The following is a 17,318-nucleotide window of genomic DNA, read 5'->3' on the forward strand; positions in this document are numbered from 1 at the left end:
TTTTGCTTTTTTTATGCTATTGTCCTTATTTAATTTTTATATAATACATTCTTAGTGTAATTTGTAGTTTTTTTAACTGTGTACTACACTGCAACGCTACTGCAATAAAACAAATTTCACAACATATGTCAGTGGTATTAAAACTGATTCTGTTTCTGAATACATTTGAAGTTAGTCAGTATGAGGTAGTGAAAACTCTCCTGCTGTGACAGCTCTTAAGCCAATTAACAAATGGGGCAGAATCCATGGAAAAATATCTTAGGCATATTGAACTAAGTGAAACTGTAGCCATGGAGAGCTCCACGAGACTTGTTGACATAACGAATTGAAGATAACACTTCTGAGACAGGATGCTCTGATGTTTGCCTCTTTGGTGAACACAGCTCACTTTATACACACACAATAATGTATCAAATGTCTGTTACTGATGGGCAAAAAAATACAGAGAAGATGTGAGGGGATGTTTTTGATCTTTTGATCTGAATGGAATGGGAAGAACTGTTGAAAGCAAATCCGCTGAAAGGCTGCGGGAAAAGTGAAGACGATGGTTTGTAGGAATTAATTCAATAGGCCGAATGGCCTCCTTCTATGCTGTGATGGTTCTGTGATCCTTTGTTTCGTTCTCAGGGTGTGTTGTGGATCACTATGCAGGTCAGCGTTTATTATTATCCAGATCAAGCTCTGGCAATTCTTCCGCTTGAACATTGACAAATTCCACTGGTAAGCGGTTTGCTCCAATCGTGCTGTTGGCTGGCTAACTTCAGAGAGCAGCTGAGAGTCAGGGAGGACTGGAGTCACATGTCAACAAGCTGGGTTAAGATAGCAGCCTGTCCTTCTTTAAGAAACACTAGTGTGACCTTTAGCGCAGCTTCACCTGGTCACTTCTACTGACCTTCACGATAGGTTACCATTCAGGATAAGAGCTAAGGGTTTGGTCAGGCAATCAGGATCAGTGACTGCGGGGGGGGGGGGGGGTTCGGGGTAGTGGTCAGGTCACCAATCAGAATCAATGCCATACGATTGGGTCATCTCATTAGGATGCATTGGAATCAGATTGGTGAATAGGGTAGATGATTTGTGGTTGAACCACCAGTTGGAATCATTTGCTGGGGATCAGTTAGTGATGAGGTTGAGGTAAAGGAAAAAAATAGAAAGGCAGGTTATTTTTTTAAATATTAAGAACTTGAAAGGTGATGAAGTCAAGAGGAACTGGGCATGTACACAACTCACTGAAATTTAATATTGCAGTTTGGCAGACAGAATATTGGCCTTTATAATAAGAAAACGTGTGCAAGAGTAGAGAAGTCCATTTCCTGGTATATAAAGCACCCAGGAAACTGTATCTGGAACACTATCTAGAGGTTTGGTCTTCCAACCTTGAGGTGGATATGTTTGTCCTCGAGGGAAGTAACAGGAGTTCACCACATTCCTTCCTAGCATGGTGTAGTGGGCAAGATTAAACAGACAGGCTGTTCAAAATAATAAGTGATCTTACTGAATTATACGAAGTTCTTAGGTAGTTCTGGAGGTTAGGTGCAGAAGTAGTGTTTCTCGGCTGCTGTGTCTAAAGCTGGAAAGGAAGGGTGTGTGGCATAACCTCAAGTTGGGGAAGGATCATTCAAAAGGCAAGAGTGTAGAAAACACACAACACACACAAAATGCTGGAGGAACTGAGCAGGCCAGGCAGCATCTGTGGAAAAGATGTTTCGGGCTGACACCCTGCCAGCATCTGCAGATTTTCTCTTGCTTGAGGAAAGGTTCTTAACCCAAAGGGCTGTTGAGTAAACTCAGGGCAGAGATGGGTTATTTTGTTGGATATTAAGGAAAGCAAGGCATATGATGTCAGTACAGGAAAGTAGAGCCGATCAGCAACCCTTTTTGAATTGCAGAATGGCTTAATCTTCCCTCTGCTTCTTGGAAGAGACTGATCGCTTTATTTGTTGGGCTACAGGCTAGTGGATCAGAGAATTGGGGCTCGGACATCCTCAGATGTGGAGGTCACTGGCCTTGAGTACTGCTGAGGGATTCACACCCAGAAAGGTTGGGGTCATGGAACACATTGGAAGTTAGAGTTAGAAGAAGTGACACCAGGATGACAAGAGGACACACAGATTGGAGGTGAGTATGGGACCTACCTTAGCAGGGTACCGGTTGTGGGATGGAAGCAAGGATTTCCCCAGAGAGAAAGACTATGATCATTCCTAGGGCAACATGGGCTACTGTTTAAATTTGATGCCACTGATGCCTGGACGTGGTTGGTCGTAATGTCCTTCCTGTGCTTCAGCCTGGGGAAGCTGAATGGAACAGAACTCAGTGACCCAATTTCCAGCCCAGGGTCGCTGGAACAAAAATCTTCTTCCAGTCCAAACTTTCTCACAGACGTGGTGATGTGAGAATTGGAGGTGTGGCAGCACTGTGTGTAAATTACAGGTCTGGTATCCATAGACCTGGTTCAGTGGCGTGAATGGTAAGCAATGGGGACTGAAAACCCACTGGAAATGGAATCAGGATTGTGGTGACACAAGAGCCAAATGTCTCCCTGTAAAAGAAATCCTCAACATGAAAGCTTCTGTTTCTTTTATCTTCCAGACCTAACATACTGCAAATCATTAAGAACTTTCAAATTTATTTTTTGTGGTGTTTAATAGCTTCATTAAAATGTTATATTATTTTCCATGTGGGATGTTACCCATTTATTTTACACATCTATCACAGTATATTTTAAATTATGTCTTAACTTTTGATATTAAATTAGTAAAATGTGTTAATTCTTTCGCTAAAATTTGTTTCAACACCTATGACGATGGTCTTCAGGTTTTCTGTAGACCACAGGCTTGATTGAGTGCACGGCCTCGTGTATTTCTCCATGGGTGGCTAAAAGAGTTTCCTGCTTTTCATTGATCTTACCCATTGGAACACTAAGCTAAAGGCTGAGTTATGCCTTTTGATTTTGTGTATGTTCTGTGTTTTTTGCTCTTATTTGTCGTTGTTGCCGTTTGCACAAATTGTTTTTTTGTGTGCGTGGAGGCGAGGAGGGGGTTTGATGTTTGTTTTTCTTTGAACAGGTTCCATGGTTCTTCTTTGCTTCAAGGCTGCCTGCGGGGAAGACGAACCTCAGGCTTGTATGCTGCATACATAGTTTGATAATAATCTTCTGACTCCATTAGGACTCTAAAAGAAGTACCTACGTCCCTTCTTTTCAGGAACACTTGCCGATCTTCCATTGTTATCTGTGCTGTCGCAGTTGAGCTTTTCCCACTGTGGCTGGCTCATTGTCAGGCCCATTAAATGCTGGAAGTCATAAACACAAGAGATTCTGCAGATGCTGGGACTCCAGAATAACATGCACAAAATGCTGGAGGAACTCAGCAGGTATAAGCAGTCGCTGTTTCAGGCTGAGATCCTTCATTAGGACTCCTCCGTAGATACTGCATGACTGCTGAACTCCTCCGGAATTTTGGGTGTTGCTCCACTGAAGAGGAGGACTGGTTAATTGATGCACATGACCAGTGCCTCAGGGACTTCTATATCAGGGAGTGTGCTTCACTCGCCACTCACCTATCATTTGCCAGTGTACACTTTACCACTCCTCACTCGGACTTTTCATCTTTCTGCCAACTCCTCCAAAACTTTTCCACTCACTAGCTTCCTGTCAAACCCCATGGAATCCGAGCAATGTATGGTTTGTCCCCGTTCAACCCTCATCCATTTGAGTGGAGCCACAACAGTAATCTCTCACTCAGTATCAGCAAGACCAAGGAGCTGGTTGCTGCCTTCAAGAGGAGTAAACCGAAGGTCTATCAGACAGTCCTCATCGGGGGATCACAGCCAGAGAGGGTCAGAAACTTTAAATTTCTGTGTGTTATTGTTTCAAAGGATCTGTCCTAGGTCCAGCACCTAAGTACCATTACAAAGACAACACGTCAGCACTTCTACTTTCTTAGAAGTTTGCGACGATTTGGCATGTCCTTTAAAATTATAAGCAAGCTTTTATAGATATGTGGTGGAGAGTATATTGACTGGTTGCATCACGGACTGGTATGGAAACACCAAGGCCTTTGAAAGGAAAAGCCTACAAGAAGTAATGGATAAGGCCCAGTTCATCACAGGTAAAGCCCTCCCCACCATTGGGCACATCTACACAGAGCTTTGTTGCAGGAAAGCATCATCATCAACAAGCCCCACCACCCAAATTATGCTCTCTTCTTGCTGTTGCCATCAGGAAGGCGGTACAGGAGCCTCCGGACCACACCACCATGTTCAGGAACAGCTATTACCCCTCAACCATCAGGCTCTTGAACCAAAGGAGATAACCTCACTCAACTTCACTCACCCCATCACTGAACTGTACCCATAGCCTATGGACTCACTTTTAAAGACATTTCATCTCATGTTCTCAATATTTATCTATCTATTTATTTATCTATCTATCTATCTATCTATCTATCTATCTATCTATTTATTTATTTATGTATGTATGTATGTATGTATGTATGTATGTATGTATGTATGTATGTATGTATTTATTTATTTTTGTATTTGCACCATTTCTTGTCTTTTGCATTTTGGTTGTTTGCCTGTTCCATTGGGTACGGTCTTTTCGTGTTCTTACTATGAATGTCCACAAAAAAATGAATCTCAAGGTTGTATATGGTGACATATATGTGCATTGAAAATAAATATACTTCAAACTTTGAACATTCTCAGTCAAACTGCTCTCCTGCTTTATGACCATGTTCTAAAGCAAGCAGACTCTGATGTCTACAACTTGTTCCCTGCTAAGTACTATGCTCTGTCTTCACTGAAGAGTTCTCACCCATGATTATAAATCTCATTCATGGCTCTGCATCTCACTGTCTCTGCCACCTCCAACAGTCATTCATCCCAAATTATGCCCTCAGCTCTTCAGAGTCTGCTCTACCTCCCCTCTGACTATATTTTCAAACCCACATTCTCTCCGTTATTCTCCCTAAGTCCTTCCAACGTGCTTTATTTCTGTATACTTTAAAGCCTCTGCAAAACCCACTTGTCCAACTCAGCCCTGGTCAGTGCTTTGAACTCTCCCTTAAGTTGACACGACTTTCTAGATTTCCTTTCTTCATAAACACCTCGGGGATGTTTTGCCTTCTGTCAATGTTGTCGTGCTCAGTTTGCTCTCATCAAAATGTTCTGCGGTTTAAAAAGTCTGCAAAATATTAAACCTACTCAAAAACATCACCCGGATCTTCTGATGTCTAAAGTACACATGTTTCCACTTCCTGTGTAATGTTACCACATTTCCTGTTTAAACAAACAAAGAATCAAAACAATTATTTCTTCCTTTGCCTCACAAACATGACTGGGGTGAATGCCGAGTTCTCTGTGGGTTCAGCTTCAACTCTGAGGAGAAGTTCATGACCAAGGCCAAAGCCAGCAATGATACTGAATTCAAGGTTCCTTCTTATAATATGTTGTTTCTACTCAGCTTTTTATTTGAATCGACTCACTGGATCGTTCTCATCCAGACCTGTGGGGAAAGCGTTGAAGCGAGCTGACTGATCAGTGGTCGTTTCTCATAAGGACCTGAAGCTCAGGTTGCAGCAGAGCACCGACATCTTCACATTAAGGCTGTGCTCGCTCGGTTGCCTCCCTTGTTCCTTGTCTCTACTGTCAGGGCAATGGCTTTTCTGGCCAGTCTGAGGACCCAGCCAACAGCAGGTGTCGAATTTCCAATATTCAACACATTGGGAAAGAAATTAACCTTTAACAAGTGGCTTTCTTTTAAAATTTTTTACTGGACATGCGCCCAACTGTAAGTATCTTCGAGCCACTGACTTCCTCGGGCGTTGTAGAAGCTGCGGAGGTCTGTAAACTCAGCCAGCTCCATCGTAGGCACTAGCCTCCCACTGTTGAGGAGATCTTCAATAGGCGATGCCTCAGTTAGGCAATATCCTTCACTAAGAACCATATCCATCCAGTACACGCTGTCTTGTCATTGCTACCATCAGGGAGGAGGTGCAAGAGCCTGAAGACGCGCACTCAACGTTTAGGAAAAGCTTCTTCCCCTCCACCATCAGATATCTAAACGGACTATGAGCTCATGAATGCTACCTCACTTTTTGTTCTCTTTTTGCCTGACTTATTTTTTTTTGTTTTTCATTGTAGCCTAGTGATTTGCATGTATGCACTGTACTGCTGAGGCAGAACATATTTCTGTGATAAGAAACCTGATTCTGAAGGCAGCTGACCACATTGCCAGGTAAGGAAGGAATAGATTGCTTCTTGGAAGGACATCAGATACCCAAACGGCTTTTAAGGCAATCAGGTAGTCGCAAGGTCATCTCTACGTCAATTAGATTTTCAATTCCAGATTTACTTAATTAACCGAATTTAAGTGCTGAGGGGATTTGAAATGTCTTTGGATTACAGTGCCATGGTCTGATATCACACTTTAATTACCGAATGGGTCAGCCAAATGGTTGATGCTCACTGTTCCACTGCAATAAGGTTTCCAACCCGTAGTGCACCATGGGGCAAAAGGAATGTGCCACCACGGAGGCAAGTCAAACAACAAAGAGAATTCCAGTCAGGTGCCGTAATACAAAAAGTCCTGCAGCTGTTTTTTTTGGGGTGGGGCGGGAGAGGAACAGGAATATTTACATTTCATACGACTCACCTTCTTTATTATTTATTTATTCATTTAGCAGTCCCATGCAGGGTAGGCCCGTCCAGCCTTTCGAGCCACGCCGCCCCAGCAGCCTGATTAACTCTAGCCCAATCACAGAACAGATCACAATGGCCACTTAACCTAGCTGCTACGTCTTTGGACCGTGGGAGGAAGCACACCAGTTCCACGGGGAGGACGTACAGAGACTTCTTGCAGAAAAGGCTGGGATTGAACTCCAAACACCAGAAACGGAGCACTGTGATTGAGCGCCGCATTAGCGTAGAGGTTAGCGCAACGCTATTACAGCTAACTACGCTAATGCGGCGCCCAATCAGAGTGCTCCGTTTCTGGGATACTTGATATATGACGGAGGGCCATTTTCGCTTGTAATTCTAATGATTAGAAAAGGCTTTGCATCCACCTATCACTTTCACAACTTGAATGGAGTCCTGAGTGTATTAGAGCTACTGAAGAATTTGAAGGTTTCCCTGCTGTAATGTGGGACACACTGCAGGCACCCTTCCAGAACAACAGCCCAAATATAACCATCAGAATTGAATTGACTTTACTTCATATAGATGAGGAGTTAAAATCTTTACATTATTTCTCCGTCTAAATGTGCAATGCGCAATTTATAGTAATTTGTAATAAATAGTATGTACAATGGGACGTCAACACAACATAGGAATACAATTGTGCAGAGTGAATTAATCAGTCTGATGGCCTGGTGGAAGAAGCTGACCCGGAGCCTGTTGGTCCTGGCTTTTATGCTGCAGTACCGTTTCCCAGATGGTAGCAGCTGGAAGAGTTTGTGTTTGGGGTAACTCAGGTCCCCAATGATCCTTTAGGCCCTTTTTACACACCCGTCTCTGTAAATGTCCTGAATAGTGGGAAGTTCACATCTACAGATGCGCTGGGCTGTCCGCACCTCTCTCTGCAGAGTCCTGCGATTGAGGGAGGTACAGTTCCCATACCAGACAGTGATGCAGTCAGGATGCTCTCAATTGTGGCCCTCTAGAAAGTTCTTGGGATTTGGGGGCTCACACCAAACTTCAGCTGTCTGAGGTGGAAGAGGCACCTCCAGTAGGTACAGACCACGTGAGGATCCTCAGTGATGTGGATGCCAAGAAACTTAAAGCTGTTCACCCTCTCAACCCCAGATCCATTGATGTCAATAGAGGTTCATCAGATTCAGAGATGTTGGTTGAAAACCAGGACAGCAGGGATAATTATATATTTATCTATCTATATATATGCACATACATACACACACACACACACTCTCTCTCTCTCTCTCTCTCTATCTCTCTCTCTCTCTCTCTCTCTCTCTCTCTCTCTATCTCTCTCTCTCTCTCTCTCTCTCTCTATCTCTCTCTCTCCACGCTCCCCACCCCCCCCCCCCTCACTCTCCACAGTAATTCAGTGGAATCACCTGAACAACCTCAAGTGACCTCAGTTCTCAATTCACAAATGTCAGCTGAGATTCAGGGTGGGACTCAATACAAGGGTTGTGCCCATGTGGCCATATTCGAGGGAGCTGGAGAGAATTAGAATCATGGAGTTTTGGAGATGTACAGCTCAGAAGATGACCCTTCGTCCCAACTTGTTCGCGCTAACTGGGTTGCCTATCTCCGTTAATCCCATTTGTTCACATTTGGTCTGTATCTTTCTTCGCATTTCCTATCCAAAAACAAGTCCAAATGCCTTTCGAAACACAGTAACTGTACCTGCTCGTACCACACTCTGTGTGAAAGGTTTACCTCTCAGGCCTCCCCACGCCCTGTAAACTTGTGCTATCCAGTTTTCGATTCCCCCACCCAGCAATTAAGTTGTGGCATGTCCTGAAGGTTATTTATTCATCCATTTATTTACTCGTTGCGATATGACGCAGAATAGGCCCTTCAAGCCACGCCACCCAGCATCCCCTAATTTAATCCTAGCCTAATTATGGGATGATTTATGATGACCAATTGGCTCTTTGGACTGTGGGAGGGAACTGGAGCACCCAGAGGAAATCCACACGGTCATAGGGAGAATGTTCAAAACTCTTGACAGGCATCAGCGGGAATTGAAACCTGTACTGTAGAACACTGTGCTAACCACTGCGGTACCGTACCTTTTACATCCTGGCTACATAAGGTTTGGTAGTTTTTCCCCCTGAGTTGGAATTGTTTGTGGCAGAGGGTGAGTTGGAAGTACTTCCTCTGTCCTTGTCTTCCTGGATGTGGGGGATGGGGAGAGCGGTCGGAGAGGCCATACGGGAAATCTTGGCAAAGCAGATGCCGGAAGAAAAATGGGAACTGTGTGATAATCAGCATGAACTGAGTGGGCCAAAGGGCCTGTTTTTGCTCTGTAGTGACTCCATGAGCAAGGTGCTTCTTGTTGGAAATGACAGGGGAAGAACTGCAGGTTATATTAAAGGACCTCTGGCCTGAACAGATCAAGCAGGATATTAACCACAAAGCTTTTCCCTAATTCTTATCCTTCAATTAACAGTTACAACAGAGAATCTGGTGATTAATTGTGAGAACAAGATGGTTGCTGCGTTGTCCTATATGGCAACAGGGCCCTCACCTCTTTGGCTATAAAGCTCTTTGGATCATCTCAAGGCCATGAAAGGCACTAACTAATGTAAGTCTTGTATATACAGTATTTTCAGCTTTCCAGTGGTGAGTATTCAAAATAGTTGGTTAGATAATAAAATCTATTCATCGTATTAATGTGACTGACTCATTCAACTTGGAATGGTGTCAGCATGTACTTAAGACACAATCTGTACAAACATCTTGGGGTGATAGGGAATTCTGACCTGAGAGGTAGGAGCTGATTTATTCCCTGTGATGGTTGCCACTTGATTTTAAAAGACCTGGAAATCATCACGACTCATGTGAAGATAAGGCTTTGTGATTGGTTTCACCCAACTGCACCACAGAAAACCCTAGAAACCACAGGCCAGGCCAAGGGAGCGTTGATCCAGCATCACTGCAGTCCTTTTCCCTTTTAACTCTGTTTTGGTGCCCAGATTCTGTGCGTTCCCCAGACATTAAACAGAAGATCAAACCTCCTGCCTTTTGTAAGCTGACCTGATCCTGACTCTCACTCTAAAGTGAGCACCAACCCTGCATCCTTTCTGTAGTATTTTATGTTTATTCATGGCCTGTGTCTCAGACATGCTTTATCTTTCCTTGTGTCGCAATTCAACAATTGTTTATATATCTCCTACATTACCAGGCATTGCATTCGGTAAAATCCATTAAACATTTGTAAATGTCCTGGTGATTTTTTTTTTAACAATTCACCAGCATTAAGGTAATAAATCCAGATTAAAAGATTATGCTTTCAGTAATTGGGATCTGTCAAACCTGACAGAGGGGTATGGACACTCCAGCATTGAGTATACTCAACGTGGACTGCACTCTTTTCTGTAGATGCTGCCTGGCCTGCTGAGTTCCTCCAGCGTTTTGTGTGTGTCGCTTGAGTATGCTCAATAGGTTTTTGCACACGGAAGGCGCTGAGGGTTCGAGGACTGGCCAAGAAGACAAACTTAAACTCAAGTACGGGGGACATCATAGGTAGGTTTTTTACACAGACAGTGGTAGATGCATGTACCGCCCTGGCAGGAGAGGTGGTAGAGGCAGATACGTTCGGAGCATTTATCTAATTTTTAGATAAGTACGTGGATGATAGAAAAGTTGAGGGCTTTGCAGGCTTAATCCTAGAGTAGGTTAAGAGATCGACACAGCATCGCGAACAAAGTTCCCTCTAAGGTGTGCACGTGCACGCATCTTTTGCTACTAGTGCACAAAGCCATTTAAACTGGGCACAAAAAGTTGTCACCATCTACATCACTGCCATGTTAAGTATATTTCACAATCGCACACAATCACATTTCCCTTTCCAGTGTCTGATGCCGACGGTGTTGACAACATGGAGTTTGCAATGATTAGTCTGCAGATTTTAGAACTGGCTTATTTCTACAGTTTTTATTGAAGAAATTATTGATTCACTTTGTTGAATTCCGAAGAAGCAAAGGATGTGAAGCACAAAAGAGCTGCGAGCTCATTCAAAGCGGAACAGCTTGTTACCTTCAGATTTACTTCCACTTAAAAATTCAGTGCGCACAAGTTGTCATGGGGCAAAAACTTGCACAGCACAAGATTTTTTTGCGCACACTGGTCATTACAAATTGGAGGGAACATTGATCACATGCCAAGGGGCCTGGACCTTGTAATAATTTTTGCTTTATGTTCAATAGACATGGTGTGTGGAAATATGCCAGCTCTTGCCACAGTTTCTTTTCTGATACCCCTATTGACACAGATAGAGGCCACTCAGCCTATCACACCCATGCTATCTCCTGGACGGACCCCTCCTAATTCCCTGTATCCCAGAAAGACATTCACTCTCACGTATACTCTTCAACCCCCTCTTTTTCAATTTGTTTTGCCATTAAGCTGCATTAACAGATAACTTGCAGCTTGTCTACGGGAGGAAAATGGAGCGGTGGCTCAGAAAGAATGTGTAAGTCCTTACCGGGCGAACCTGAGCTCAGGTGCCTGTTCTGCCCACGTGGAATGGTTGCTGATTGTCTCCATCTTTCTTTCCTCACTTTTCCCCTTCTGTATTCTTCCCTGGTGCCAAACTTTGACATGGGACTTGGTGGGCTTATCATCTCCATCTGCACCTTAGAGGCAATCAAAGCAGGATTAGGCCATTTGGTCCCTTGTACACACACCACCATTCAACAAGATCATGGCAGACCTTGCCTCTCAGAACCACTTCACTACACTACCCGCAAATCCCTGAATTCTCTCAATATCTAAAAAGATCTATAGATCTCCCTGGAATGTGCCCAGTGTCTGAAATTTCACAGCCCTTTTGTGTATAGAATTCCAAAGATTCATAACCTCCCAGTGAAGGAATTTCTTCATATCCATGTCCTGAAAGCTCCACCTCTTTTGAGTCTGAGACCCCTGGTTCTAGACACCCTAGACAGAGAAAATACCCTTGCATCTACTCAGTCAACCTCCTCAAGAGTTCTGAATAATTCAATCAGATCACCTCTCATTCCCAGTGAATACAAGGCTGGTGCACATAACCCCCCCTCAGATATCAAACCCAACACCCCCAGAATCAATGTGGTTTATTGCAAGCTCATCTCCCTTGGGAAGGGAGAGCCCAACTCTGTACAATATTCCAGATACGGTCTCGCCGTGGCTCATATAATTTGAACAAGTTTTCTCTACTACTGCACTCAAATCCTCTTGCAATAAAGGGCAATTCACCTTCCCAATCGCTTGTTGAATCTATAGATTCACAAACAAGTACACCAAATCTTTGTGGACTTGTGTACGTCAGCATAGTTCAATTTCTTACCTCGTAAGAAAATCTGTACTTTCCTATTTTTTCCACTAAAGTTGCTAACCTCATATTTTCTTACATTATAAAGCTTCTGCTCTTTCTCTCAATCATTTAGCTTACCTGTAGCCCCTGGAGCCTCTATGTATCCTCCTTACAGCCCACACCGCCACCTAGTGCCGAAGTGAAAATCCTGCAACCAGCTGTGGCAACAGCCCTGACCCTCAAAGGAAAAGAAAATGCCTTTGTTTACTTACAGCCTTCCAAAATTTTGTTATCTGCATTCTTATCAGAGTCTGAATCCCTCACCAGAGACCTGAGCACAAAAACCTAGCCTGACTCCTCAGTCCAGCAAACTGCATTGCTGTAGGTGTAACTTTAAACCAAAGTCTGTCTGCACTTCCACATGGCAATGAAAGATCCTTTGGCTCTGTTATCAGGGACACCAGAGGAGTCCTTCCCAATATCCTGACTAATACTTATCTCTCAATCAACACTGCAAATGCAGGTCACTGTTGGAGCTTTCTGGGTGCACATTATACTTTTAAGATTACAACAGCAGTGCATTCATTGGATATTATCTGGGGTTAGGTGACTTCATAAATGCAATACTGTCTCTGAATTTTACAGAGTTAAACTCTGCTTGAGCACAAGACGATTTGAGCTCCAATACAGGGGGATTTAGTCCAAAAAGCCCACATAAAACAAAACTTTCACTAGCTTTTGGGTTCTTATTTATTTACATCCTCCTTAGTGCAATCATTTTGGAAAAGGCTCTTTATCACCTAAAATGAAGAACCATTGCTATCCACATTACAAAATGCAAACACAGTGATACAGTAACCATTTCTCTGTTCATTATTCCTTATTTCTAGTCTAAATCTTCCACTTTCATTTTTGCAAATACCCATCTCTTCCATCAAATGATTAGTAGATTCCTATGTTCCCAGATGCGATTGCTAAAATTATCTTTTGATCTTTTTACATGTTGAAGTGAAACGATGCATACGTGCCCGAAGATGATTATCGGGAAGATGAATAAAATTTTCTGACTGAAATAACAGCCGGTTCCCTAACGCCTAAACAAAACGTCAGAGCTAATACAGGCAGTGTCTGGAAGTAATTGCACTGACAGCTTGTTGACCTGCGTGTTAACATTATGAAAGGCTCACCAAACACAAAATACAATTCAAAATATACCACCAGAAAAATCTTCGGTATAGATGGAACTATATGAACATTTTCTTTCCCATAGAAAATAGGCAGACATAAAAGTGATGAAATAAAGAAGGTCAAACAGAATTTATTTATTCATTGGTCTCCTTCATGGATTAGCCAAAGCTGCTCGGCTTTATTTATTTTTCTAATAAGTGAGGCAGTCATTTTTATAGTTGAACCTCATGCCAATAAAGTAGATGGGAAACCAATCTGTATGCTAATAATCTGAAATAGGACTGCTTTTGAATTCAGTGGTAACATACATTTATATAAAGTTACAAGACCTGCAACATGGAGGGGAAGTTGCCGGTGAATGGTGCACAGGAGCCCTCTGAGGCTTTACTTCTTGCTGCTGCTGAAAGCAGGCTCTCCCAGTGGCCACACTTTTTAATTCCACGTCCCATTCCCATTCTGATATCTCTATCCATGGCCTCCACTGTCAAGATGAAGCCACACTCAGGTTGGAGGAACAACACCTGGTAAACCATTTGGGTAGCCTCCAATCTGATGGCATGAACACTGACTTCTCTAACTTTCATTAATGCCTCTCCTCCCCTTCTTACCCCATCCCTGATTTATTTATTCCCCCTCTTTTTTCTCTCTCTCTCTGCCCATCACTCTTTGCCTGTTCTCCATCTCCCTCTGGTGCTCCCCTCCCCCTTTCTTTCTCCCTAGGCCTCCCGTCCCATGATCCTTTCCCTTCTCCAGCTCTGTATCCCTTTCGCCAATCAACTTTCCAGCTCTTGGCTTCACCCCACCCCCTTCTGTCTTCTCCTATCATATCGCATTTTCCCCCTCCCCCTCCCACTTTCAAATCTCTTACTATCTTTTATTTCAGTTAGTCCTGATGAAGGGTCTCGGCCCAAAACGTCGACAGCGCTTCCCCCTATAGATGCTGCCTGGCCCGCTGTGTTCCACCAGCATTTTGTGTGTGTTGTGGAATATATTAGTATTTGGGTGTGAGTTTCATGCCAACTGGTCACTGATGTTAGCTGATTGCTTCCTTGACTCACTATGCAAATAAATTCTCCCCGTAGTAAAAATGTAGATAAAATATGTGATTTGACTGCAGCGACTGCTCCAAAGGACTGAATGTGAGTCAAGATCACACCGATGGGTGCTATTTACCTGTACCATCGGCCCAAGAGCTATGTCAAGAAATCCAAACTTCAAAGTAAATTTATTATCAAAGTACATGTATGCCAACCTGAGATTCATTTTCTTGCAGGCATACTCAATAAATCCATAATAGAATTAACGAAAGACTGCACCAACTTGGGCGTTCAACCGGTGTGCAAAAGACAACCAACTGTGCAAATACAGAAAGAAAGAATAATAGTAAATAAATAAGCAATAAATACAGAGAACATGAGAACATTTCTATACCTTTTTAAATATTTCCATGAATATATAAAAGTGAATATCCAAAGGTTCCAAGGTTGAGTGAAGAGCCAATGAGATAAATATATTAAATCCATATAATCACCACCCTCTGTGTGAAAAATTGCCCCTCAGGTCTCTTTTTAAAGTTTTCACTCTCATCCTAAACCAGTGCTCCTTCTCCACCCAGCTTTGGACTCCCCTGCCCTGGGGAAAGAATTATTACCATTCAACTTAACAGTTCCTCTCATAATTTTAAACCCTTCTGTAAGGTTCTCCTACATTTCTCCTGCATTACAAGGAATAAAGACCCACCCTGGCCAATCTCTTCCTGTAACTCGGACCCTCTAATCCTGACATCCTCTTAAATCTTCTCTTCACCCTTTCCCGTTTAACCACACCTTTTCTGTAACAAGATGACCAAACCTGCACCCGGTTTTGTGCTCCAAGTGCAGCCTCACCAACAGATTCCAGAAAAAGAAAGCATTTGAAGGGTAAAGTACAGGATCTTAGTCCTAAATAGTGCATACCTTTGAAAGTGCTTGCAGCAGCATGATGGGCTCAATGGCCTCTCCCTCTGCTACTCCATTTGCTCTGACTGGCAGTTAAGGACAAATTAATACAGAAAGGCTGGCTGTAGACAGGGCAATGTTGAATGAAAGCAATTACACCTTTTTTTTTGAGTGCGAGGGATGTGTGTGGCTGGATCCCGGACTTAACTTCCCACCATTCACTGTACAAAATAGAAAGCTCAAATGACACACAATCCAGGTGACCAATTCTAGGTGTTGCCACACGCCAACCAGCTGGCCAGGAATCAGAATCGGTACAGTTATTGTGGGCAGTTTATTGTGTGCAGTTTTGGTCACCTAATTACAGGAAGGATATTAATAAGGTTGAAAGAGTGCAGAGAAGGTTTACAAGGATGTTGCTGGGACTTGAGAAACTGAGTTACAGAGAAAGGTTGAATAGGTTCGGACTTTATTCCCTGGAGCGTAGGAGAATGAGGGGTGATTTGATAGAGGTGGATAAAATTATGATGGGTATAGATAGAGTGAATGCAAGCAGGCTTTTTCCACTGAACTTCGGGGAGAAAAAAACCAGAGGACGTGGGTTAAGGGTGAAGGGGGAAAAGTTTAAAGGGAACACTGGGGGGGGGGGGCTTCTTCACACAGAGAGTGGTGGGAGTGTGGAATGAAGTGGTAAATGCATGCTCACTTTTAACATTTAAGAAAAACTTGGACAGGTACATGGATGAGAGGTGTATGGAGGGATATGGGCTAGGTGCAGGTCAGTGGGACTAGGCAGAAAAACGGTTCGGCAAAAGGCCTGTTTCTGTGCTGTAACGTTCTGTGGTTCTAGATGATAATTCAGTTCAACTACCCTTCTTCAGAGGTCCTGCAGCACCAGTTCTCTTTCTTCCTTCTCAGATGCTGTCTTTGCCATTTTCATTTCAGTAGTTCAGCATCCGCAGTTTTTGCTTCTCGGGGGAGAGAGAGGAGAGCTCACCCGCACTGAGATCAAGAGAAAGTGAGAGGAGAAAGGTGTTGACAGTAAATTTCTCAGATACTTCAGTTAGTACAGATGTCTTCTTCACTCTCACGCTTGTGTAAACTGTTAACAAGGATCCATCAACATTCATGGCTGTAAAGCAGCATGACCAACTCTCCCTGGTCTCTATCCATGAAGGTCGAGAGGGGCACAAATTCAACCGGGCATCAGTGAAAGTCATGGCACCAGCAAACACACGGCATGGTTTTCTGCAAATAATTCTATAACTAGACACGTTGACCTCATCCTATTTATGAGCCAACGTGGGCAAAATTCAAGATCACGAGGCACAGAGTTCGCCACGCAACCAATCAGCGATGAGAGCCCCTCCCTACATCACAATCGAATGATGTCTCCTCGTATGGCGTCAAAAAGTTTGCAAGAGGATTGCCAAGATCGGAGAACAACTCAGCCCTCAGAATATCAGGATGAAGTTAATCTCTTAAGTATAAATCTATTGCATTAAAACAATACATAATGAATGCTTATAGCTGAATTTCACCACCTGTTAAACAGGTTCCAGATGAAGTCGAATTATCTACCCACCCAGCTGAGCAAACAAATCTTAAGTCAAGGGTAAGGTCTATCCGTCTATTTGAGTTTCCCTGTTAATTGTTTATCTTTACAGATTCTAAAAGGTGCAATTTGTCTTCACTACAGTAATGAATGGAGTAGCCCAATCTGAAAACTCAACCAATAAATAGTAACTCTCCCTGTAGTCTCTTCAGATATTCCCAACCTCATCCTTTATACCCTAAGACACATGTTGTGCTTTGAAGAGCAGTACCGCTTACTTCTTGGCTTCCTTACTGATGAATATTTTCAAATTCATCTGAAAGTACTTCAGGCCACACATCTAGCTTTTCAGATCGTTCCTGTATACTCTTGATCTCTCCCCAGTCTAGCCCCGTCAAATTGGATAGTGGATACTGAACAATCAAAAGCAGGAGCTTTGCTTCACTCTCACTACGTTTCACTCTAATTTCATATTTTCTTTTCGCTTTGATCATTTTCCCAGGGTCGGTATGAAGGAGACAGATGACTCTTTGAGCTTTATTATTCCAGCAGTTTGATGTTGATTAAGTTCCTCCACACACATCACTGGTACTGCAGCACTAACGACTACTTCCGTTGGCAATCTCTTCCCTTCACCATACGCCGAGGA

The 17,318-nt window shown here is 43.1% G+C and overlaps 1 long non-coding RNA gene across 4 annotated transcripts in view; it reads right to left on the reverse strand.

The window, feature by feature from the left end:
- LOC132382123 (uncharacterized) overlaps positions 1-17,318 on the reverse strand; it is a 36,248-nt gene that overhangs the window by 8,146 nt on the left and 10,784 nt on the right. For 2 of the 4 annotated variants that reach the window (XR_009508211.1, XR_009508210.1), the window contains 3 exons: positions 14,430-14,531; positions 12,128-12,227; positions 11,180-11,330 (listed from right to left, as the gene is read on the reverse strand). This is a non-coding gene — a long non-coding RNA (uncharacterized LOC132382123). Of the gene's footprint in view, positions 1-11,179; positions 11,331-12,127; positions 12,228-14,429; positions 14,532-15,132; positions 15,336-15,985; positions 16,117-17,318 lie in introns of all 4 variants that reach the window. The other 2 variants (XR_009508213.1, XR_009508212.1) reach the window with 2 other exon arrangements.

Source organism: Hypanus sabinus, chromosome 27, assembly GCF_030144855.1.
Source record: "Hypanus sabinus isolate sHypSab1 chromosome 27, sHypSab1.hap1, whole genome shotgun sequence".
NCBI lineage: Eukaryota > Metazoa > Chordata > Chondrichthyes > Myliobatiformes > Dasyatidae > Hypanus > Hypanus sabinus.